At 35.4% G+C, this 26331-nt stretch overlaps 2 long non-coding RNA genes across 11 annotated transcripts in view; one reads left to right on the plus strand and one right to left on the minus strand.

Annotated features, from left to right (window-relative positions):
• The window catches only part of LOC102158976 (uncharacterized), a 928007-nt gene extending 917990 nt beyond the window's left edge, over positions 1–10017 (plus strand). For 3 of the 6 annotated variants that reach the window (XR_014813165.1, XR_002346438.2, XR_014813175.1), the window contains 2 exons: positions 3902–3983; positions 6774–10017. This is a non-coding gene — a long non-coding RNA (uncharacterized LOC102158976). The remainder of the gene's footprint in view (positions 1–3901; positions 3984–6773) is intronic. The other 3 variants (XR_014813169.1, XR_014813166.1, XR_014813167.1) reach the window with 3 other exon arrangements.
• Positions 1–26331, minus strand: part of LOC110261984 (uncharacterized) — a 229611-nt gene that overhangs the window by 162033 nt on the left and 41247 nt on the right. The window contains exon 2 of one of the 5 annotated variants that reach the window (XR_014813183.1): positions 1782–1845. The exons of 3 other annotated variants lie outside the window; for them this stretch is intronic. This is a non-coding gene — a long non-coding RNA (uncharacterized LOC110261984). Of the gene's footprint in view, positions 1–1781; positions 1846–18078; positions 18145–26331 lie in introns of all 5 variants that reach the window. One more of the 5 variants, XR_014813184.1, reaches the window with a different exon arrangement.

Raw genomic sequence — 26331 nt, forward strand, 5'->3', positions numbered from 1 at the left:
AGTTTACAGCAGGAATTTGAGAGTGGTTGGTTCATGCCCTATTCATAATCTTATTCTAGAAGAATATTTTAAATGACTTTTACCAAATTCTAAAACCAAATAAAATCGTCGACCTAATTTGTTTACTTGATATTTCCCTGTATTTTTAGTTAAAAGACATTTTTTTGAATGAGGTGGGTGGCAGTGACCTTAATCAGGGGGATTTGACGAAAATTGATGGAATCAAGGTAACAAGAATAAGTAAAAGAATAATTTATTGCTGTGACCATTTTCTCCCTTGGTTTCTATATTGGGATTATATGGGATTATCTCCAACTAGACTCTATTTTTCAGGTCCTTGTAGATACCCTTGATATTACACAAATGGGAGAGCAAATTTCTGAGACCATATCTGAAATGCAAATGCTTGCTTATAGAATTTATGATTGCACAGAAAAGACAGGAAAAAGCACATATGGAAATAATGCAAAAGCACTACTATCTTAGATTCCCTACTTAAAGTATTTTTATGCCAATTAAGAAAGACAGTTGGATGTTTCATAGAAGTATTTGTTTTCAATTATAAACTAAATTCTGAGATGCCAGTTTAAACACAGTTTGATGAATTTCACATTTTAAAATATCTAAGATTTTATAAAATATAAACTGGAGATCTTTTAGTTTTTCCAGGAAAGCTCCAAGAACCATGTGTGTATGTGTACATATGTATATATCCTTAGAAAATAAAAAATAATCTTATTTTAAAATATATATTCAAGCCTTTAATGGGAGGTCCAGCACAAAATTTCTAAGTCCTTCAAGCAACATCTACTGCATATCAATGTATAACTAAATAGGTGTTTTTTTATTGTCTTGAAATAAGAGATTGATATTAGTGAAGAAGACTTAATTTTACTGTCATAGAACAAGGAACTACATTCTACTACCAAGCCCCCCCAACCAAAATATAAAACTTTAGTTAAATACAGATAAATAAAATTATTAATTTTAATTGGATACTGTATAGAGTTTATGTAAGATTTACCTTCAATGATCAATAACTCAGTATTTTAATAAAATTCTACATTTTTCCTCCAAATTTTACTACGGTGTTTAGCTAGTGTACTTTAGGTATCAGTTTCATACAGCCCCTGAATAAAATTATCTATATGTATGCGAAAAAATATGTTCCTTTTTCCTCACAGATACAGTACTTTGTCATTTTAATTTATACTTACAGCTGTATAATTCAAAGGATTTGGGGGGGAATATTTAAAACTACCTGAAAAGGTTAGGTTGCTATTTTTTGTTATAGAGGAAGAAGATCCAAATATTAAATACTTTCTAAAATTATTTCATTGCTTAACTTTCATGGTTTCCATAGAAACTAATTCAGATTTTTCTAAGCCACAGTAACTCTAACCATTGGTCTTTATAAAAGCTTTTGTACACTAGACTAATGATTCCCCCCACTACCTAAAATTTGTTGATGAAATAAGTTACACTGAATATATATGTATATATTCAGGGTTCAATGACACAATATTTTGAAAGAGTAAGCATATTCATATAACTCAAAGAGACGTAAGAGAGAGGGGAGCAATAAATTCCTCAAATAATACTGGTTTTATTTTATACTGAAATACAGAGTAATATTTATCTACATCTTCACAACAAATTATCATGCATTATAGGAATGCATTATTGCATAATAAGCTGTCCTAGTTTTGAATTTCCTCATTGGCCTTGAGCTGTTTGGTCCTAACTGAGGATTCTATTTTGTTATAAATTATGTTTCTTACCTCATCAAATGTGTTCCTAGAACCTGGTAGAATTTTCTTTAAGATTTTCAAAGAGCAGGAATACCTGAGAGAACAATTTTCTTTGTTTTCATATTCTAAAATAATACCTCCAGATAGCCTTTCCTTAAGAAAGCCAGATAACTTGGAAAACAGATAAATTAGGATGTGATTATTCACATCACAAAAGAATTCACAGATGGCTTCCTGTAAATAGGGAGCTCCCTATTTAAGTGTTTGTTTACAGATCATTAACTACTTGACAAAGAGGCTATGGGGGCAAAAAAATTAGAGCTTAAATGCTGGAGACTCTGCCAATTGGAGATCAATCAAAGATGAGGAAAATAAAGCACCCGTGGAACCAGCATCTAAAGCATAAAATATGATTTACTCTAAATGCATATATACATATACTTCATGCATGTTTTTACTTCATGCATGTCTTTATTTCCTATGCATACACACACACACACACACACACACACACACACACACAGCATGCATCCTTATGTGTACATATTAAATGTGCATATACATAGACCCAGGCATACACACGCGTGCACAGGCGCGCGCGTGCACACACACACACACATACATATATACCTGAAGAGGCAACTTTAACATAGAGTAAGATCACCTACAAACCAGCTGGATTTCCTTAGTTTATTTTAGAGATTTTTTTTTTTAAAAAATGATTCACAGACTTTTAAATATATACTGTTAACGTACTTCCAGTGATAGAATATATGAAATTTCTACTTTTCAGGCTTTATAATACAACTTGTCACACACCTAGTTGTTACACCTAATGGTCTTATCCGAAGTAATTGTATTCCTCTTAGCACAACACACTAAATCCTTCCTGTGTGCAGGACATTTTGCTAAACATTAAAGAAAAAAACTAACCATTAGTCGTTATAGAGACAAAATATGTTAGCGTTTTTTTCTAAATGTGGTCATTAATACATTTATAGATTTGTCATTAGAAAATATTAAGTTATAAAGGGTTATTTACAAAAGTAATACATTCGTTTTGAGTTTAAAATCATAAATAGGTCCTAAACCCGTGAAGGGATGGCCTTATCAGTTGAGGTAGTAAATGTAAAAAGACGTGTAGGAGTTCCCGTCGTGGTGCAGTGGTTAACGGATCCGACTAGGACCCATGAGGTTGCAGGTTCCATCCCTGCCTTGATCAGTGGGTTAACGATCCTGAGTTGCCGTGAGCTGTGGTGTAGGTTGCAGACGCGGCTCGGATCTTTGCGTTGCTGTGGCTCTGGCATAGGCTGGCAGCTACAGCTCTGATTAGACCCCTACCCTGGGAACCTCCATATGCCGCGGGAGCGGCCCAAGAAATGGCAAAAAGACAAAATAAAATAAAATAAAATAAAAATAATAATAAAAAATTAAAAAAAATAAAAAGATGTTTAGAAAGCTTTGTCTTCAATCTAAGTTCCTTCTCTAAATTTTGCAAGAAAAGCATATATTTGGAAGAGAAGACTAAAGATGAAAATATCCAAATCTGTACTAAAAATCCTCTTGGTTTATTGTCAAGGCAAACATTATCTTTCATGCATTAGCAGTTAATGTCAATCAAACTCTTGAGAATTAGTGCATAAAAATAAAAATTCTACTGAAAAATTAATGGCAAATAAGTTTCCAAGTTTAGGTTTTCTTAGGTTTGTTTACCCCAAGAAAGACACACCTTAACATGGGGAATTTTTTGCAGTGTATGAGACCTTGCTCAGCTATTGCCAGTCTCCAGTTCAGTCCAATTCCAGGGAAGTATGTATTGATGGCTTCCTGTCTACCTAATACTGGACCAGACAGTCAGTCAATAAAATGTATATACAGACTGCTTTCCAGGATTCTATTCATATTAGCTCATATTTTACCCTATACAATAATCTTTCACCCTTTCAATTGTATCCTGATAACAAACTTAGAAATCTCGTTTTCCAAAATAAGTCCAAAAACTCTTAGGGCTTTATTTTTATAACAAACTTTGATCTTCGCACCCAAGTTGTATTTAGGGGGACTTAGACCAGCGTAGATAAACTAGAAAAAAAGCAAACTTTTAATGCACCGTTAAAGTATTTTAAATCAATTTTCCACTTACATTCTAGAAATAAATTCAAATTGCTGAACTGTCTTATTTGGAAGAAAAAAATCATATGCAGCATAGAAGAGAGTTATCCCTTCTTTCAAGTGAGTAACTGGACTTTTAAAAAAATTGCTTTGAAGTCTTAAGTCGTGATACTTCATTTGGATTTGGGAAGGAGGGGTTCAAGAATAAAGCGAAGTTGCGTAGAAAAAGTGTAAAAGGGAGGAAAGAAAAACAAGTTTCTTATTACAGCTAAATCATTGCAGAAAAAAAAAAAAGAGAGAGAGAGAGATGGATTTGGCACTAACCACTCAGTCAAGTATAATACCGGAGAAAGACAGTGTAAGACAAATACATGCATTAAAGGTGGCACGCTTCAAAGCTAGAAAACAATTCATAACATTCTTAATCTTTCTTACTACTCTTTGGGAGTAGTTTCCTTTATTTCAACACCGTTCTATCTCAGCATTTCACCACGATCCCAGCATTCCATACAAGTAACAGAGTATGTCACTGAATTCAAAATTAGCATTATATGTTTCACTACTAAGAAATCACAAATACTATAAACCACTTAACTATTTAAAAGTTGGATTTTTGCATGAAATTTCACTTTAGACAGTAATTTCACAATAATAAAAAAAAATCACTTGTGTTTTAGGCACGTAAATCACCTGCGCATGGCATCTAAATACATTTGTTTCTTATCCTAATACCCAGGCATACACATGTAGAGAACCAATATATCTTGAATATTTGGGAAACATTTGCGATGACACATATAGTTTTAAAAAAAAATTGACTTATGTAATGATGGCCACAGAAGGATTTGACTTTTCAAGACATGGGTAACTAGTCTGGTTAGATTACATGCGAGGTAATAATAAACTCATTTAAAAGAATTAGCAACATATCAAGGGACACAGGTTATTTGGGTTCGTTTTGGAGTTGCTATTTGTTTTCCTATAAACTTGCAATACTGGGCTTTACACAATACAGCATTCTAGAATGCTCGCAATTAATACTGAAGGTACTGGGTTCTCCTGAGAACTTTATTCCTGGGAAGGCTCTGAATTTCTTCAAGTGGGTACATGCTCTTCTAGGAAGGAAAAAATTTCCAGGACCTGCAAGCCCATATCTGTTGCTCTCCTTCCAGAGCCTGCAAATGTCAGGTGTTTTGAGTGATAGTTCAGGATCACTATAATAATTTGGTAAAGAAGCAATTTATTCTTGGACATATTGGCAAGGAAAAGTTGTTAAAGAGCAGCTCTAATGATATAAAGAACTTTAACTTGTTAATTTGATGATTAAAAAAAATACTGATCTCAAATACATAATACCCTGTTAAAGAGAATTTAAAATGGATAATTTGAAAAGAGGCACTTATTATTTACAAAAACAAGGCCATTTCAAATTGTTTTGCAATGTATATGTTTGAATTAGGACTCACTGAAGAGGGGTATAATATAAAATATTTTCAAATAAATTATGAAACTCTTTAAAATATGCATGACATATAAAATAAGGATATTTATTTCCCTGAAAATTTATTTCAAACAGGCTTGTTTGAACCAACTTCCTCATTAGATTGTACAAAACAAATCCTGTTATCAAGTGTATTTCTTTCTATGTTCCTAGCTGAAGATCAACTTCAAAAAGTGATAGTATATCATTTATTAACAGAGAGAGTATTTGTTATTTTGGTATCAGTCTTGGTCTCTGTGACGTCAGAAGCGTTGAGTTTGGTTCTAAACCACTCTTTAAAAGAAATATAGGCTATGTTAAATTTATGTGCTTCTGAGTTGTTGAGAAAAGCAGTGAGAAATTCGAGTGTCAACTCAGAGACAATATCAGAAATTATGAAAGGTTTTTCTAAAGAATGCTTTACATTTACATTCTTTAAAATACGGTTTTTCTTGTCTATTCAGTGCAAGCAAACAGAAGAAATACATTTTACATAAGAAAGTTAATGGCGGCATTGTCTTTTAATCAATATATCAAGAATTAGATGAATATTGATGTTTATTTTGAAAGAAACTTTAAAAATGTAGATGATTACTCCAATTAACTTAAGAAATTTAGATTTAGGAAAACTTTCCAGAGGATACTATGCCTGATTTAACAAAAAAATTCCATTATACTTAGAAAGATGACAATAAGTATCTCTAAAGTTTAGCTAATAAATCACTAGTTTTTAAACCTGCTGGTAATATACTTAGTTTGTAAAAACTTTATTTATTTATTTATTTTTGTTTTTTAGGGCCTCACGTGCGGCATATGAAAGCCAGGCTAGGGAGCCAAACAGAGCTGTAGCTGCCAGCCTATGCCACAGTCACAGCAAAATGAGATCTGAGCCACATTGGCACCTACACTGTAGCTCAGAGCCATGAGGGATCCTTAACCCACTGAGCAAGGCCAGGGATCGAACCCACATCCTCATGGATACTAGTCGGGTTCCTTACCACTGAGCTACAACGGTAACTCCAATATACTTACTTTAAAAAAGTAAAAGAAATATTTGATAAACTAAGGAATTTATTTATCATGATGATTTAACTTTTTTCTAATAATATTACCTGCTTTTATTCCAATATTTCTAATATTTTGATAAAAAGGTCTTCATGGATATTTTGAATATTGAACTTTGGATCCTTCTTAGGAAAATATCTGCAATGCAATTTAAATAACTATTCAGTATCTGAGAAGATTTGTCCTTTCTAAACATTTAAGAACACACTGATGTCAAGTGGTTCAATATTTAAACAGATGTCAGTGAAATAATTTTACATTTAAAATAATGGCTGAAATGGAAAACTCTAGATAATTTAAGTGCCTCAAAATTACTACAATACCATGTGTAAACCTAAAATATCTTATTTTGGAAATCTTTTCAGAAAATGAGGCCCAGGTTATTGGTGAGCCAAGAAAGGATCAAATAGAAGAAACCACATATATCTTGGTTATAATTCATCATGGGATTTTTTTTTTTTTCTGTGTAAAGGGATGTGGAAACTGGTAACTACAACAAGCCCTGCAATATTATCTATCAAGTGGATCATTCCAACTGAAGCAAAATTAAAATATGAGATTTTTGAAGTGTGATTGACTGATGGATTGATTAGATACATAGGTGGATAGATATGAAAATATGTTTAGGGTACTCTAACATGTCAAAACATTTGTTCTTTTTTTAATTGCCTTTGTTTTCTTTCTCTTCACATGGAGCCATCATCTTCTCCATCACGCCCTCTTCCCAAGAGTTTTAGTGATAAAGGGAAGAAAAGAAACTGGGCCAAGCCTAGAGATAGGTGTCTGAAACCATGCAACTGTCTAATGAAACAACTGTCTTGAAACCAAAGGAAGAGACATGCTTTTTCGGAAGAGAGATTTGACCCATGCCTCTGGCTACACCTATCGTGAATTGTTGGCTAACAGAACTTTCACCTTTAAAAATATTATTATAGAACCCTCCCATAAACTCATTTGTTCTTTCATGCATCACAACTCTAAAGAATGGTATTACTGCATGTAGAATATAAATGTTTTATGGAAATAAATATTTTCAAAATATTCAGAAAATTAAAATTTTCAGAAACCATTCTTTAAAAAAAAAAATCCCATCTGTCAAATACGGGGGAAAAACTTGAAAAACTTTGCATCTAGTTTACCTACCCTTTTTTCCATTGACTTTTCTCATAGACTTGCTAAGGCTTTGGGAAAACAAATACTATCGTCATAGAATGGCTCATTGACCTATAAAAATTCTTATAGTATCAATTTTTTTAATCAAAATCATCACCATAATTTGAAACTGAATATTGCCTTGGGAAAATATCTTCAGAGTCATGCTCACAACAAACTTCTTGAACACTATATTCCAATGTTTAATAAAGAGCAATAATATGGAAGGTAAAATATCAATCAGCAAATTATAACATTTTTGCTCTTTCATCTTGAAATAAATGGACCAATTAGGACTAAAAGTCAACAGGCAAATTATGATGCCAAAAGATTCTGCTAGGAAGTTTATGAAACTCAAAATCTCTCAGCTTTACTTGGTTAAATACACAAACACTGGATTACTGGGAAGGAAAAATATGTGCTACAAGAAATTAAGGTTGGCCATACAAAATGGTAAAATATTTACACAAATCATATCCTCATTTTGTGTGTGTTTTTAGTGTGAGATGATAATTCTTTTGCTAATACTTTTTCCTAAACATTTAAGATTAAGAAACACTTGGATTAGTTGATAACTATCTTTCTACATAGTGCTGTGAAAAATGATTAGAATTAGTACAAAATATATACCAGGAGATTTATATGCCCTATAATGTGAAACTAAATCACTCTTCCTTTGTGTACCAAAATGGAAGATTATAGACATGAACCTGCCATCAAACATCTGTTGATTTTGAAAAAGTGAATACATAATCTAATTTAGATATAATAATTTTAATTAAAACTTGTTCTTGACTATATATTCTATATACACATTTAAAATAACAGGGCACACTAAAATGAATATCAGGCATTCAGTGACACAAATCAATGAACATATACAGAATATTTATATTATCTATTCCTCTCTATATATGAGATTATATTATATAATAGCTTGGGCTGATAGGTATTCTTTTCCCTTGCTTTTCTGTCCTCCCAAGGAAGCATCCTAGAACTTACAAATTACATAAAGTGTTTCGTAGTACACACTTTATCTTGTTTTAGCAATAAGCTTCTACAAATAGATCATATACAGATCAATAAAATGCTAAAGCATAAGCATATTTTAAATATATGCTTATATAATTAATTGTAGAGTCAAAATTTAGGTATGTGCTTATATATTTTAACCCTTTTATGTTGTATAGCATGATAGCACTGTTTGTGTGCATGGCTCATCATTCCGTATATTTAGAGATACTGCGAATCAGATGATCTCTTGGTAATTTGAACTGTGTGAAGACCTTGATGCCTTTGGTTAGCCAAAAGGTTTTAGTCGTAATTATCCATATGCACATCATAAATAGCAAACAATTCATTTAACAATGTTTAAAAGCAATGTCCCTTATATTTCTATGCTGAATATCCATTTCAGAAATTTTTTATTTGAAAAATAGCATTTTGTCACTGTAACAGTTGTTAATAAAATGTTCAAGCATTTATCATACATGTATAATTTGATGCAATATTTTCCTTAGAAAAGGGATTCATGTCTTTCTTCAGTGTCACTAAAAATCATTTTAATTAAATCTTATCTTCAGAGTCGAACCGTATATTACAGGGGTGTTGAACTTGTACTCCTCATGTTTGATGACTCACCACTTAAACACCACTTTTCATCTCCAAAGCTCCTTATAAAGATTAATTAGTGGCAGCCAATTACATTTCTAGGGCAGAAAAATATGTGCTTAAATGGTATCTATATGAAGAATAGTCAGTATATTCACATGACAAGTGCTATACCATTTAAACTGAGCCCTAAGACCCTGGAAGCCATTCACCTTTGTACACTGTAAATAGAAGTATTCAATTATTACAGCTTAAAGAAACTTAGAAGTCATCTATCCCAAACCTTTATATATTCCAGATGAAGAAAATGGGGGCCTAAAAGATAAATGACTGAACTAAGACAACACAATGAATTGGTAACAAAGCAAAACTGTTTTACTAATAAGAAACTAATGCTAATAATTATTGATATCTAAGAACGTGCCAGGCATTATACCCACAACTTTACCTGGATCATCATGTATCACCCTCCAAATACCTTATGGTAATAAAATTATCCTAGTTACTATTCCCTATTATTTTAAAATGGCGAATCACTAAAGTATAAGGATAAAAACTAAAATACTGAAATTTTCCTCAACACAAATAATAATCTAATAAAAAGAAAACATGTAGCCATTTTTTTTACTTTCTATATATATTATTTTGCCTCAGTTTCTATCCAAGGCGTTAACTGAAGTCTAGAATGTTCGCTATTGCAAAGACATCCCAAGGGAATGTATATCTTCATAAATGTTTAACCTTAAAATGAGTGTGTATGTATAACTGAATCACTTTGCTGTACAGCAGAAATCATCACAACATTGTAAATAAACTAGACTTCAATAAAACTTGAAAAAAAATTCATTTTTTAAATTATAATTTTCCATTTCATTGCAAAAACGAATGTTTCTTTAAACAATAATCATGAAATTTAGAGTAATGCAAGTGTCTCCTACTAACTTTAAAACTAAAGAAATTGAGGAGGCAGTAACCCTCAAGTAGCTCTAAACGGAGGATTACCAAGCTTCAAGAATGTCCTTGTTGTCTGCTTATGACCATTTTCTTCTCGCTGGCAACATACAGTCTTCATAATTACTACAATTTTTTTTCAGTGAAAATAAATTCCTTGCATAAAAATGTTTATTTTCTTTATTCTCTTCTGGACTGCAGATATTTCTTGCCATCAAAACAGTCTTCACCAAAGGAAAACAATGGAAGCTTCTGTTTTTCTGGTGCTAAAAATTTCTAAAGCCAATAGATACTCTTAAAGATAGATTTGTTGAGCTTTTCTTGCTTTTGAATGACCCTGTATTGGGATACAACCAAAGTCAGTATAGAGAGGTTACGTTGGCAGAAAGTGGCGGATAAATATCCTTATCCCTTGAAAAATTGGCTGTACTACAAAAACGTATCACTATATTTTTTTAACCAAGGAAATATCTGCAGTCCATTTATGATAGTAAAAAAAATTCTTACCAATAATTTTGGAAATACAAAGTGGTCCTGAAATAAGCAAGTGATATGTTAAAATATAAAGAAGTAATTCCCTAGAGGCCGGCAAATTACTGCCTTGGCAGTCTTCATATAATCTGTTATAGACTCAATTAGTTAAAATTATAGAACATAAATAATTGAATTTATCTAATGAAACCTATTTCATTTATGGTAAATAAATATTTTTCTTCATCTTCAAACATTTTTATTTTCGCCACTGAATTCCTTACCAATAGTGTTGGAAAATAGTCTTTTCCTACTAAGCACTATGTGTATGTTTTAGGCCTAAAATCTTGTTTATACATTAACTTTGATGTGTTTTTTTCTGAAATCACAAATCCTTATAAAGAAATTACCTACTGACCTTGAGGACCACATGATGTTTATATTGATATAAACCACATTATTATGGCATAGGCAAAATAAAATCTAGAATCCCTGTATATAAAACCATCCTTTGAAAACTCAAGAGCAAAACTAATTTAAAGCAATCACAATAGAGAATATTTTTAAACAAACCTTTTTACAGGACATGAAACCCATCCAGATAGTTTTCTTGCTATTTAGTTTTATTATTTGTTTCATAATTTCATACCCATTACATAAATGGTATATTATTAGAAATTACATCTAACGAATCCTAACTTCCTTCTTTCCTTTCCTTCTTTCTTTCCTTCCTTCCTTCTTCCTTCCTTCCTTTCTTTCTCTCAAAGAAAGAGTTTTAATTGTTCTTCTAAATAATTAGGTAATTTCTTCCTTTGTGTGGACATCTGGCCAACTTTCCTCTTGGTCACTGTCTATTTAGAGTATAACTTTTCATGAGATAAACTTCTTAACTACATAGTATCTTTCTTTTCTAGAGAGAATAACTACAAAAACAATTGCAAGTCTGAGATTTTTTTTCTAAGTCTTCCTTATATAAGTCCAAACATTTTTAAATATATGTTTAATAATGCAAAGTGATGACTAAACTTCCTCTGAGACAAAATCACAAGGTAATTATTAGTGGTCTGGGTTTGTTTGTTTGTTTGTTTTAATAGAAGAAGCCTGGCCTCGTGTCTTTTTTTTGTCTAATCGGAGCTGTAGCCACTGGCCTACGCCAGAGCCACAGCAATGCCAGATCCAAGCTGGTCTGCAACCTACATCACAGCTCATGGCAACGCCGGATCCTTAACCCACTGAGCGAGGCCAGGGATCGAACCCGCAACCTCATGGTTCCTAGTCGGATTCGTTAACCACTGTGCCACGATGGGAACTTCATTAGTGTCTGTTTTTTAACCAGCGGTTTATCCCAAAGCTCTAAAATTTACCTGAAGGCATTAAAGAAAAGAAAGAAGTCAAAAGTGTAACTGTGGTGAACTAGACGCCAAGCACTGAGATAAGTCTTACTGTAGTATTATATTTAGTCCACATTGTGGTAAATTGTAATGCTGGTCCCAAGCATAGCGCCCCTCTTCCCCATAAGAAGATGATACACTCCGGTCTTCTGCCAGGTAACTTAAAGTGTCCTCTTGCAAGAGGAGTAAATAAACTTCCCTGTCCCACTCACATCAGAATTGGCCATGTGACTTTCTGTGGCCAGTAACATGAACAGTGGGGTAGGCTGCTCGTTCTAAGCAGAAGCTTTGCTCAGCATTGTATGTTTCTGCCAGTTCTCTCACTGCCATGAAAACCTGTTCCACACAGGAGCAGTTCCTTTAGCCTAGACTCCAGAATGAGAAAATACAAAAGTCAACACGTAGAGAGAACTACAAGAAACCTCTATAGCAGGTCATTCAAATTTGAAGATTCTTTCTTACTATAACAGAACCTAAGAAAAGCTGATGGATGGAGTTCTCATCAGTGGCTCAGCAGTAATGAACCTGACTGGTATCCATGAGGACACAAGTTCAATCCCTGGCTTCCCTCAGTAGGTTAAAGGATCTGGCACTGCCGTGAGCAATTGTGTAGGTTGCAGACGCAGCTTGGATCTGGTGTTGATGTGGCTGTGGTGTAAGCCAGAGGCTACAGCTCAGATTCAACTCCTAGCCTGGGAACTTCCATATGCTGCAAGTGCACCCCTAAAAAGACAAAAAGAAAAGTTGATTGATATGTATGTGGTTTATGGTTACTGATATTATACTCATTTTATAGAGAAGGAAACTGAGGCTCTGGAAGGTTAAATAATTTTCCCCCAGAAATTGAGGTTCAGAGGTTGCAAGTAAAAATTCCTTTGAGAGAAAAAATATCTGTGCATTGGTTTCCACATCTGGGAAAAAAAAAAGGAATAAGGAAATCTTACCTCTTAGAGCTATATGTAGATTTGTTTTGGGAATCGAATAAGTTAATACATGTAAAATACTCAGAACAGTGCCTAGCAATAAATATTAATCATTGTTTTCATTATTATTGTTAGTTCTAGGGCTTTCTTTGCTTTCAAAGGGTTATTGTTTTAGTAAACTATTCTGGTGACTTATATAAACTTTTTTTTAAAAAAAAGACAATTATTGTCATGAAAAATATACAACTACTCGTAAGAAAATACCAAAAACTTGCAAAAAAATATTCTTCAAGAACTTAGACCAGGAGTTCCCATCATGGCTCAGTGGTTAACAAATCTGACTATGGAACCATGAGGTTGAGGGTTCGATCCCTGGACTCGCTCAGTGGGTTAAGGATCCAGCGTTGCTGTGAGTTGTGGTGTGGGTCAAAGATTTGGCTCAGATCCCGCTTTGCTGTGGCTGTGGTGTGGGCTGGTGCCTACAGCTCTGTTTAGATCCCTGGCCTGGGAACCTCAGCGGAGCCCTAGAAAAGACAAAAAGACAAAAAAAAAAAAAAAAAAAAAAAAAAGAATCTAGACCAATCACTATAGTTAATCAGATGACAGGAAGCTTATATATGCAAAGACATGGTCAAGAATCTCCAGATCATTATCTTCTAATAAAACTTTCTAGATATTAGAAATGTTCTATCCACCCCATAGTCATTAGATACATGTGCCCATTAAATACTTGAAATGTGGCTGGTGAAACAGAGTGATTGATTTTTAATTTGTATTCAATTTTAACTGTGTTTAATCACATGTAGCTAGTAGCTGCCATATTGGAGAGCTCAACCCTAGACTACATATTGGAAATCTTGAGAGCAACAAATTACTCTAATATTCACATTAAGGCAATAGAATCTTCTTTCCATTAAATAATAAAATTTGAGGAGGACAAAATCTAAGTAATGGAATGTGTAGGTGATTGTTATTCTGAAGAATAACCTAAAGGAGCATTTGCACATTATGATGAATTTGCTATAGATTAGTATCCTGTATCCTGTCAATAGCAATTAAACCAACAAATTAAAAGCGGCCATGATGGCACAGTTTTCATAAAACAAAATTCCTTAGGGGAACAAAAAAGCCTTTATGATAACATAGCAACAGACCTCCGGGAGCTAGAAACTCCAGCTTCAAAATCTGATGAATGAAAAGCAACACCATTTTAAACATCGCCTCCAGTGATACCATCCTAGCTCCAACCATAAACAGTTCTCAACTGGACCATTTCAATAATCTGAAAATCCATGTCTTGTTTTCTGCTCTTATCCCATCCATTCCATACTCAACATTGGTATCTGTCAGAGTAAGAGGTTCAAATCACAAACCTTATCATACCATACCCTGCTTGAAACTCATTAATGTCTTATCATTAATATTAGAATAAAAATCCAATCTTTACTATGACCTATCAATCCCAGGATGGCCTGGGTTTGTCTCAGAGCGTGTCCTTATATGATGCCCCTCTCTCCCTTGATGCATAGCCATTCTGTCCAAGTATGACATACAGGATTCGTGACAATATACTCATTTTAGAAGGAAGGAAACTGAGGCTCAGTTCCATGAGACGTCAAATTCTTTCCTTCTGCAGGGCTTTTACACCTGCTCCTCTTCTTCCTAGGACACTCTTTACCCCCTTTCTCATCTGTTGGTTTAGTTGGTTTCTACTTATCCCTTATGTTTCAGCTTACACATCCTGCCATAGAGAGGTCTTCCTTGACCACCACTTTTCTATTCTCTTTCAACACCCTGTACATTTCTTATGATTCCCTTAGTCCAGTTGGTGATTTTATGTTCATTGGTATAACCTGACTCCCCCACTATACTATATGCTCAATGAAAGTAGGAAATATATATATTTTATATCTCCTTTGTTAACCACTTGATTTTCAGCACTTAGCAACTCAATAAAGGTGTATTGAATAAATATATATTGAATAAATGAACTCCTGGTCTTGACTGCATCTTGTTTCCCTAGAGTAACTATCACCTTTGCTCCCTCTGGCATTCTCAGTCTTTCTGTCTGCACTGGATTTTCCCCTCAGCTTTCAAGTATGAAGTTTCCTCTATCTGATTGGCCGTTTACTATAACACACCTTCTGTCTTTGCTACAACCTACCTCATGTTAGGATGCCCCTTCTTTGTTTTCATAGCCATGTTTCTACAACAAAATGGCAATTTCCCAAAGTTTGTATTTTTTCCCCATCCATTCACAACTTGCTCCTTTAGGTTTTGCTTTCTGTCCCATAATGTATAAAATTTGCAATTTCAAATTTTAACAATTTCCTGCAGTTGCCAAATCAAATAGCATTTTCCGTAATGGAAATCACTCAGAATCCATACTAGGAATCAACCATTTCCTTTTTTTATATTTACTTTCAGTTCTTACACATGCTTATAGTTATAAAAAATGGTAGCTTTTATGCTCTAGTATCACAGGTTACCACATATCACTATAATTTTATATACAAAGATAACCATTTTCTGATTGTTGATGTTGATTCATCTAAATTTGACATGTATCAGTTCTCATTTTTAAAAAAGTTTGGGGAGAATGTCTTCATTATTTCCCTTTTTAAGAGTCTATCTTTAAATTTCTAAGAGCAAGAATATCAGGTCAAAGGATATGACTACATTTATTGTTCTTGAAATGTACTATCAGATTGCCGTATGAAAGACGCTGTCAATTTTCATTGCAAACCATTAAAATATGAACAGACTAACTTCATCATATTTTGCCAGTGAGCTTTCCTCAATCCTAACTCCACTTGATCTATCTATTGATTCCTTTTGTCTTCCCACTTTGAAAGCCCCTCCTCACTTCTCACCATCACCAAGGTTCTTTCCAAGCTTCCACTACCGACATCCTCTCTTCTCTCCAGCCTTATATCTATTCCCACCCTTCTCCCCACAGAGTCCCTTCTCCTAATTGCATCTGCACTTTTGGTCTCAAATCTTTATTACTGAAGTGGACCTTGGGAAGTCTGCAAAAATGGTTTTGCTTTGTTGTTATTTGTTTGCAATAAGTGCTTCCAGGGACAGCTTAAAATTTTTTAAATAAATTTAAAATTAATTAGAGTTGAATTGTAGCTAGAAGTGAAACTAGAGATGCTAAACATAAGAAAAGGTACAGTTACTGTGATCTTAATGGATGGATAAGTCGCAGGACTAGGGAGGAGAATTCCTTCAGATTTTTCTCAGGCACATTAAAGAATATATAAAAAAGACCTCTGAAATTAGAATATCCCATTTTACCTAAATTCACTAAAATGATGATATGAAAAAATGCAAAATTCCTTTCCTTTTACAGTGGATAAATATTGCCTTACCCTGGAAAACAAAGTAGCTGGATGGGGAGAAAAGGGGAAGCTACTTAAACAAAGATGAGCAGATAAATACAATGTGATGGATGCCGCTCAAATATTAAGATTCTAGAAGGGGGTGGTAGTCTGGGGCTATGGGGCAGTTAAGTCAATCATTTTTGCCTGCCTTGCTGTGACCCATTCTCAGAGAATCTATTTCTAAGAGATCAAGCGCACGGGAAAGTGGGCTGCATGTTCTAGACCCACGAGCCCACTCACCTCCACAGCAAATTCAACCCAGAGAGATTATAAAACATGTCAGTTTATGGCTCCCAACCTCCAAGAAGACTCCTTCTACAGAATATGAACACACACACACACACACACACACACAATGGAATCTAACTAGGAAGGTCAGTAGCAATAAAGTTAGCGCAGAGCAAAGACCAGAATTGTATCCCCACCAGTGCAAATCACATGAAAGGCAAGACTCTAGGGAAGGTGAATGCTATCGAGGGCCTTCCAGAGTGTCTTGGTCTGCACACGGAGGAAGCAGGAGAGAGATGTTCAATCAGAATCTGAAAGCAGAGTCTACAACAGGAAAGAGAGGGTGTGGAAGCAAAAGGATTGGAGGCAGCTTTCCACTCAGCTGTACGTTCTGAATAGTGCTCCATGAAATTACCCTGTATTTCTACCCCAAATCATCCTGTCTCCGCCTATCTTGAGTCTGTTTCTGCTCCTTGTAAACAAATATTTTCTAAGGAGGACGCAAACCAGAAGCTTTCATTCACTGAAATGTTTTATAGGAAAAATATCATACTATCAAAGAATATTTATGATTGGAAAACGCTTATGATCCAATTGAGAAAAAGCCGTGTATGATTTCAGCGGTGTTTAAAACACGTACGCACACACTTAGAGACCTAGAGCACAATGCAGGAATGGTGATTTCACAAGCCACAGCAGTTAACAGGTGTGTTTCCACAGGGTTTGCACCATTCCTGGCAGTGATGACATCGATTTTGTTTCTATTTTTAAACTAAAAACAAAGCAATACTTTAAATATTTTATGCCTTCAAAATGGAAAGTATTGAGAGACTGAACATGTGCAGACACTGGGAGACCAGATTTGTATGTTTATGATTTAGTCCCTCAGTTTATCACTCCGTCGAAGCCCACCAGCCACTGTGCTGATTTTGAACACTATGTAGTTTTAAATTATGCTTATTCTTTGTCATATGTATCTTTATGTATATCTACAATGGCCCATCAGTTAAACACAGGCAACACAAGACACAGTGATGTTGAAATGTAAGTTAGTGAGAAACAAACAGATCAAAGAGACGGCAAGAGAGAAAGAGGTAATATTTCAAATTTGCATCAAGATGGTTTCCACCAAATCCATATGTTAAATTCATCTGATCAAGATGGTGTTTCCAAAACAGAAAAAAATATTGTGATGATTACATCAAATTGACTTTTGTTTGAGGGGGAATTAAGACTACTCGACCCCACAGGTTTTCTCAAATTGTACCGGACATAAACTGTAAGTCTCTCCATCATGTCATCATTTGGATTCAAGCATAAGAAATTATTTTTAAAAATTCATTTTTTTAAATAATTCAATGTTTAAAAATTGAATTCAAATTCAATTTTTAAAAAGGCAGCACTTGTAAATATTAGGCAATGAAAATATATTTTGTCTATTTTGATACCATAAACACAGACTTCAATCTATATTGTATCTATATTGTAAGGTATATTTGGCCTCAAAACTATTGTTATTTAAATATCTATTTGTCAACAAAATATATTTGTTCTTACACAATTGAAGATAAAGAACCGGCTTCAACTGGCCACATTGCTTCAGCCCAGCTTTATGTTCTTTATCTGTTAAGAGAAGGAATTAGGTGAGCTGATCTTTTAGGTCCCTTTCTGCTATAAAATTCCATATTATGAAGAAATAAGACCAAGTCCAAAGAATTCCAACTTGCCTATATCCCAAATATAATTACGTGTATAAGTGTATCTTCCCAAATGCTTGCTGTCTTGTATAAATATCTCTGAAGACTGACATAGATCATTTTTAGACATCAGTGAATCAGGAAGAGAGCATGGGAAGTCAACGCAAAATCTTTGCTATATCATGCCGATTGCAAAACCATTTAACTTAATATTATTTAATTTTTATTTTTAACAAAGTTTTACACATGCTTAAAGTGTCAGATAGCATTAAAAAAACAAGACAGAAACAGCAATCTTGCTTTCCTTTTTCAATGTCTGCATCCTGGAGGGAACTTCTCTCAACTCTTTTAGTTGATTCTTTTTTCAAATGCCCTCCTATCTCTAAATGATATTCTCTTCTTACTCTAGTTTTCAACTATAGGCATCATCTATTGGTTTTCCAGTTGGGAGCTTATGATTTAGCTCTTCTTTTTTACTAATAGTAACTCTTCCCCACCTCACAGGCCACAGATCCATACTCCCTAAGGCTCTGTCATTTCAAAATTTTACACTACAATTGTGGATGGACAACTGTACTGGGTTTACACTGTGACTGTAAAACTCTATCTGCAGCTAAAGCATTTGTATGACAGGATTTCTTTCAATTTTCTGCGTAATATTCTATCTTCCTTGGAGTTCAGGATGATCATTTTTTTTTTCAGCCACACCCACAGCATATGGAATTTCCCAGACCAGGGATCGAATCCAAGCCTCAGCTGAGGCCTATGCCACAGCTACAGCAACACCAGATCCTTATCCCACTGCACCATAGTGGGAACTCCATGATTGTCTTATTTTTAATTTGCCTAGTTTTTCAGTTCTTTTTCTGTACTTCTGTCAACTGTCATGGTGCTCAGGAGCCTTCATCTTCATCTTCTTAAAGCAATCTCTCCTTGAACCTTTCTGACCTTATCCAATCTGGACCAGATCTTCTCCACACAGCTGTGACCCTTTGTTTCTCTCTTGAATTGCACCCCCTGTTTCACAAACTAAATACACTAAATGAAAATGAAAAGACATAGATATAGATGCAGATATACAGATGCCATAGCATATCTTCTGTGGATAGAGATGACAATAATGACAAAAATGAGTTTATCTGTAAAATGGTCCATCACTTTGATATTCAGTGGGTAAATGTTCACTTCTGAACATTTTTAAAGTGTTCATAGAAGAGACATATTTCTTTGTTGCATAAGAAGATACTTTTTTTAATTTGGGAAAATGGATTTTATTATAATTATCTTGAAATTCTAATTACAATATTAAATAAAATAGAGTGATAATAATCAAAGGAACTCATTTTTTCTTCTGGGTATATGTGAATGTTTAAAACTTTGTATAGCTTCTTATTCAGTGGGAAACACAAGCCCTGCTCAAGGTGGTATTGTGTTCCCAGAAGTAAAATCTATACTAGCTTTAACACAAACCAACATAAGGAAAAAAAAAAAATAGGCAAAAAAATTGGTGGCCAGGATATATAATTGAAAGATCTATCTTTGTCTTTGTAGTACCTACAGTCAATATCAAAACTGGATATATTGTACTTGGTGCTATAATTATGCAATTATAGTCCTTTAGGTTTTTCAAAACACTCAGATACGTATCACTTATCATAATAACTCTGCAAAACAGGTCAAAGTGCCATAACTATTTCCCTTTTCTAGATGAGAAAGCTGATCCATTGAAAGAACAACTTATTTATGGTGCCACAGTGAGTCACTGTCAAAACTGGCATCAGGACTGATGGGTCTTGACAGCTAGGCCTGTGATCCTGCTATTACTATTATCATTGCCATGACTATTTATGCAACCATCTGTGTATACATATTCTTTCCCTTTTTCCTTTGCCTTTGTTTTTCTCAAACTTTCTCATTCTGCCCAATCTGACCTCCCCACATACCTTTACACAACCTCATATCCCACTCACTATCCCCAGGGAACCTTTGTAATGGTATCTTTCTGCACATTTTCCCATGTTGGTATAAATGCTGATGCATGTGTTCATGCACCCACTCACCCACCCAAACACACCCATAGGTATACAGAAGAATTTGACATTGTTAGGTTTACAGCACGAGAACATCTTATAAACACTTCTGTGAATGTTGCTTTCACAGTTAATATACTTTGGACATTCCTCCAAATCAATTCACAATATTTCACAGTATTGATCTGCCACTATTTTTCAACCATTCCTCTATCTGTGGGCATTCCCTTAATTTTTAGTTTATTACTTGAACCTGTGATGCCCCATTTATGAGCTATTAATATTCATATATATATATATATATATATCTTTTTTTAGGGCCACACACACATCATATGGAAGTTTCCAGGCCAGAGGCTGAATCAGAGTTGCAGCTGCCAGCCTACGCCACAGCCACAGCAACGCGGGATCCAAGCAACCCACACCACAGCTCTCAGCAATGCTGGATATTCAACCCACTGAGCAAGACCAGGGATCAAACCCACATCCTCATGGATACTAGTAGGGTTCATCAATGCTGAGCCACAACAGGAACTCCAAGTCATTAATATTTTAAAGATGATATTGGCTCAGAATCCAAATTAATATTGATAACATTATATTCGCTATAGAGGTGTAGGAGAACTCAAAGAATCTTCATGTTTTGCAAACATTTACCATTTTACTATTTTTTCAGATTTTCTAAACTTTAGGAAGTAAGGAAATTAATCACTTGGCATGAAATATATAACCACATATTACCTAATGCCTATGTATGTGGATCTGGACTGCACGGGCTACTCTCATAGACTAGCCACTACAGACTGAGTACATGTGTTCCACCAAAATTCATACATTGAAACCTAATCCACGGTGTGATAGTAGTAGGAGATGAGGCCTTTGGGAAGTGCTTTATTAATCCCTTACATAAGAGATCCCAGAGGGATCTCTCATCCCTTCAGATCGGTGAGGCTACAGCAAGAAGATGTCCATCTAAGAACCAAGAAGCCCACTCCCTTCAGACATGAAATCTGTCAGTACCTTGATCTTGGACTTCCTGGCCTCTGGTACTGTGAAAAATAAATTTCCTATATTTATAAGCTACCTATTTGTAATATTTTGTTATAGCAGCCCACACAGACTAAGACACTGAAATGTGACCTCGGACACATGTCTTAAGCGTTCTGTGCTTCAGACTGAGGATGATAGTATGAGTTACCTCAGAGGACTTGGGAGAGAAAGTTAAATATAACTTTAGCACATGGAAGGCACATAGAATAGTGCTCAGCACATAGTAAACACTCAATAAGTAAGTGATAATTATTGTCTGCATTATTGATGTCGTTATTATTCTGTTGTAAGTAACTCAGTTTTATGCTCCTTTTTGAGCTAAAAAAATTTTTCAGTAAAATTGCTTGCCATTGTTTAAAGTGACTGGAGATACTTTTCAAAGTCTCCTCTAATTTTATATACTTGGAAAGAACTTTCAACATTCAAAATAGCTTTATAATTAAAAGTACATAAAATGGCTTCCCTTACAGCTTCAAGAAGAAAAGTGAAATTCCCAAAGAGGTTGTGAGTTTTCAGCACTCGCACTAGAAAACGAGAAATAGTCATAAGTACTTTCTTGACAGGTTGGCCGGGGCTGCCAGCAGCCCAAGGAAAAGACATTCTGTTTATATGAGTTGCCATCCAGCAAATGGAAATTCAGCTGGAGGGCTGTTCCTTTCCGTTCTTGAATTTCAGACATTTAAGAATAGCAGTTGCTTTGAATACACGAAGCCACCAATAGAACATGTAGCATTTCAGTAAAATAGTTCAAACCTTTGTATGACAAGTGTCGTAAAAGAAATTCCAGTAAAGAAGGAAAAAAGCTTTTCTGAGGTTGACTGTCTAGAATTTTCCAACTTTTAAAAATGTGTGGTGAACAAAAGATGTATCGAATTCTATGCCACTAATGAGGAGAAACTTATGATTTAATAACTGAGTTGGATAAAATATTTCTTCTGTATATAAAGTAATGAAGTCGTCCAAAATCCATCTTTGAAATCCCACAGCAAGAACACACACAAAATTGGACAACTACCTGGTTCTTTTTTCCCATAGTGTTTTCGTGTCTTTTCTATGTGCCTTTCTGGGTTCTCAAGAGGTATTACTCAAACTTGATAATGTGTTTTTAGTTGGAAGCTTTTCAGACACAGAGAAGGGCAGGCACTGATCACCAATCAAGACTCTCAGGTTCAAGCTCACTGCCTCTCACTTAGCACTCTGTCTGCCAACCGGAAAATAATTTGTTTGAGCCCCTGAGGCTTACAGTTATTTATTCTTTATCCTTGATTTTTCAACGAGGCACCACCACCACCAGTGACCCTTACAAAAAGCAGACAGCACTGGAGAAAGACAAAATTCTGATGCTGTGCTTACTTTTAGCAACTGTCGTAAAGCTTTTCCAGGGCTGGCCCTTGATCCAGCAGCTCATGTAGGCTCAGCATTCGGCAGTGCAAGGAAGCTTTAATCTAATTCTCACTTCATTCCCACCCCCACCGCCCCCCACCCCCTGGCTTTCTCCTTAGGACAGGTCTCAGGGAAGAAAAGGAAGAAGAGAAGGAAAAAGAAAGAAGGAGCAATGCAGTCACGGGACTGGCCTGTCAAAAATACAAAAATGCACTGCTAATTGCCACGGCTGTAATTCTGGATCCAGCCAAAACACAAGTACACAATTACTTTACTTGGGGGCAGGCTCTGCTTAACCCCTGCTCCATCTCACTACCTCTTCAGCACGTACCTGCTCCTTCAACAGCAGTTATCTCCTGATGGTAATAACTGACTTGCTGCCCAAGAAAAAGAATCACATGGGAAGCCTTCAGGTAGGGAGGCCTGAGCCCATGCCCCAAACCAGTCTGAGATGCATCGTGACTTCTCAGGAATAAGAAAAAGAAGTCTCGCAATGAATCTCTTTCCAGCTTTGTAAAAGGCTTAATGATATTTAAAAGGACAGCAGTGAACGTAAGATGACAGAAATTTGGTTCCTTTTCAGCCAAATAATGAGCTTTTCTCAAATCCATAAATGTTTTAGGGCTTCTTGATGATAGAGCTAATTTTTTTCAATGGACACATAACATTTGGTTGAGAAGAGTTTGTATTGCACTTAGCAGAGTTATTCACACATGTATTCAATCTATTTACATATTGTATATGAATTTACCATCCATTACCAGGAAATGCCCCTATCGACCATAACAAAGCCTGATGTTAATGATGCTTTGCTGAATAAGAAAAACCCACTAAGTGTAATTTCTACTGTGATTTAGCAAAAAAAAGTTGTTTAAGGAATATTTTTACATTTAAATTGGCAATGCCTGAAGAAAAATATCAGAAAGACAAATATCATATGATATCAGTTATATATGGAATCTCAAAAATGACACCGATGAATTTATTTACGAAACAGAAATAGACTCACAAACACAGAAAAGAAAATTACAGTTACCACAAGGGTAAAAGGGGGGGGACAAATTAGGAATTTGGGTTTAACAGACATAAACTACTATATATAAAATAAATACGCAACAAGGACCTACCGTATAGCACAGGGAACTATATCTTATAATAATCTACAATGGAAAAGAATCTAAAAAGCATAACATGTATATGTATAACTGAATCACTCTTCTGTATATCTGAAACTTTGTAAATCAATTATACTTGAATTTTTTTTTTTTTTTTTTTTTTGGTCCTTTTGTCTTTTTCTTTTTTCTTAGGGCTGCACCCATGGCATATGGAGGTTCCCAGGCTATGGGTTGAATCGGAGCTGCAGCCGCCAACCTACGCCACAGTCACAGCACCGCCAGATCCAAGCCATGTCTGCGACCTACACCACAGTTCAGGGCAATACCGGATCCTTAACCGACTGAGCAAGGCCAGGGATCAAACCCGCAACCGCATGGTTCCTAGTCAGATTCATTTCCACTGTGCCATGACAGGAACTCCACAACTATACTTCAACTTAAACATAAATGAAAACTAAAACAAACATTGCCAATGCTTATTCTATCTAATTTATCCAGAGTTTGTTTTTTTTTAATCTTTTTTTTTCCCCCTTTTTTGGGCCACACCTGCAGCATATGGAAGTTCCCAGGCTAAGGGTCAAATCGGAGCTGCAGCTGCCAGCCTACACCACAGCCACACAACGCCAGACCAAAGCCATGTCTACAACCTACACCACAGTTCATAGCAATGCCAGATCTTTAACCCATTGAGCAGGGCCAAGGATCAAACCTGCTTCCTCATGGATGCTAGTAGGTTCATTACTGCTGAGCCACAACAGGAACTGCTTTATCATCTTTCTTTGGGTTAAGAATTATCTGAATTGCCATATGGCTAAAAGTGAGGCAGCAAGAAAATCCTGCAAATACAACATACACACAAACACAATATATATAGACACACGTATATGTACATGTATATGTATGTTTTTAGAAGCAGACAGATAGATCGATATCAGAAACAAAACTGTGCTGCTTCCCCCTTGGTCCAAGGCACCACCATCTGGGCCTAACTTCATACCACACTTGCTAAGGGTCTCAGCACTTCTACCCTGGATACTTTGTCTAATTCAACACAAGCCTCGCTGTGGAATTTGCAGAAGCTAGTGAACACTCAAAAAGCATGGAAAAAGTACCATTGGAAAGATATAATATTTTTTCCTTTCTTTCAGGGTCCCCTTCTTTCAACTTATCGTGTGCTTTGTTAGTTTTTTGTTTGCTTTGTTTTTGTTTGTTTGTTTGTTTGTTTTCGATGGAATTTAATATCATGTTTCTGGGGAAATAGAGATACTTGCTGGGTGAATACAAGCCCTCCCAGTTGAAAGGGCCCAGCAGAGGAGACTTATGAAATGTATAAAAACACCCACAGGCAAGACTGCAGAATGCAGACAGCCACGTGCTAGAGGATGGACAGAAAGAGGAACAAAGCTCGGGTGGGTAGCTCTTGATTTATACATTCCATCTGGCATTTGGATTTCTGAATTGAGATTTTGCTTTTGATTTAAAATGACGACCCTTCTCTTCCTTAAGAGTGACCAAAAAAGTCACAGAATCTGCCAGAGTTCACATCCAAGGACTGCAACAATTAGAGAAGTCAGAGATCACGTCCCAGTTGCATCTTATAAGTCATGTTTACTTACAGCTGGTTACCTGTGATTATCTGAGGCTTTGAAAGGAAAGCAGTGTACTGGAAAAAGCAAGGACTTCCAAATCCAATAGACTCATGTTCAAAAACTTGCTGTACCTTCATGAATTATGCAACCTTAGACCAACCAATTAGCTGCAGCTTTCACCTTCCTTTTCAGTCACATGGTGAAGCTTGAAATCTGAAATTGTGACTCATACTTAGTTATTCCTTTAGTACCTAGCACAATGTCTGAAGTAGAGACTGTGTAAATAAATATTTATGAAAAGGATAAGTGAAAGAAGCAGTCTGAAAAAAAGAAGAAGATTGTACTTGGCTTCCCCATCTATAAGTATTAATGATCTCAATTGCTAGCTGGGGCCGTAGGCAGGCAGGTAAGTAGGTAGGAGGGTGGCTGGAGCAGATAGACTCCAAAAAGAACTAAAGGCAGTTATAAGTTTTCACCAAATAAAAAAAATTCCAAAACACCTTAAATAAAAAAATGTAACATTACTCAGAGATGCGTAAGAACCATTGAAGGCTAAGAGTACTAAGCCTAGTGAGTACTCTTCCCCCAATCCTTTTCTTTCTTTCTTTCTTTTTTTTAAATGTCTTTTTTGTCTTTTTAGAGCCACACCTGTGGCATAGGGAGGTTCCCAGGCTAGGGGTCTGATCAGAGCTGCATACACCACAGCCACAGCAACCAGATCTGAGCCCCGTCTGCAACCTACATCACAGCTCACGGCAACGCTGGTTCCTTAACCCACTGAGCAAGGCCAGGGATCGAACCCCAACCTCATGATTCCTAATCGGATTCGTTTCCGCTGCACCACAGAGGGAACTCCCCAATCCTTTTCTTAATATAAACTGAGAAGAATCCTCAGTCATGTGGCTTTAAAACCTTGACGATCTGGCTTTCTACAGATTATGAAGGT

Source organism: Sus scrofa, chromosome 8, assembly GCF_054392235.1.
Source record: "Sus scrofa isolate SSC_HxYL_T2T_F1_AM1 chromosome 8, Sscrofa_HxYL_maternal_Yorkshire_Landrace_v2.0, whole genome shotgun sequence".
Taxonomy (NCBI): domain Eukaryota; kingdom Metazoa; phylum Chordata; class Mammalia; order Artiodactyla; family Suidae; genus Sus; species Sus scrofa.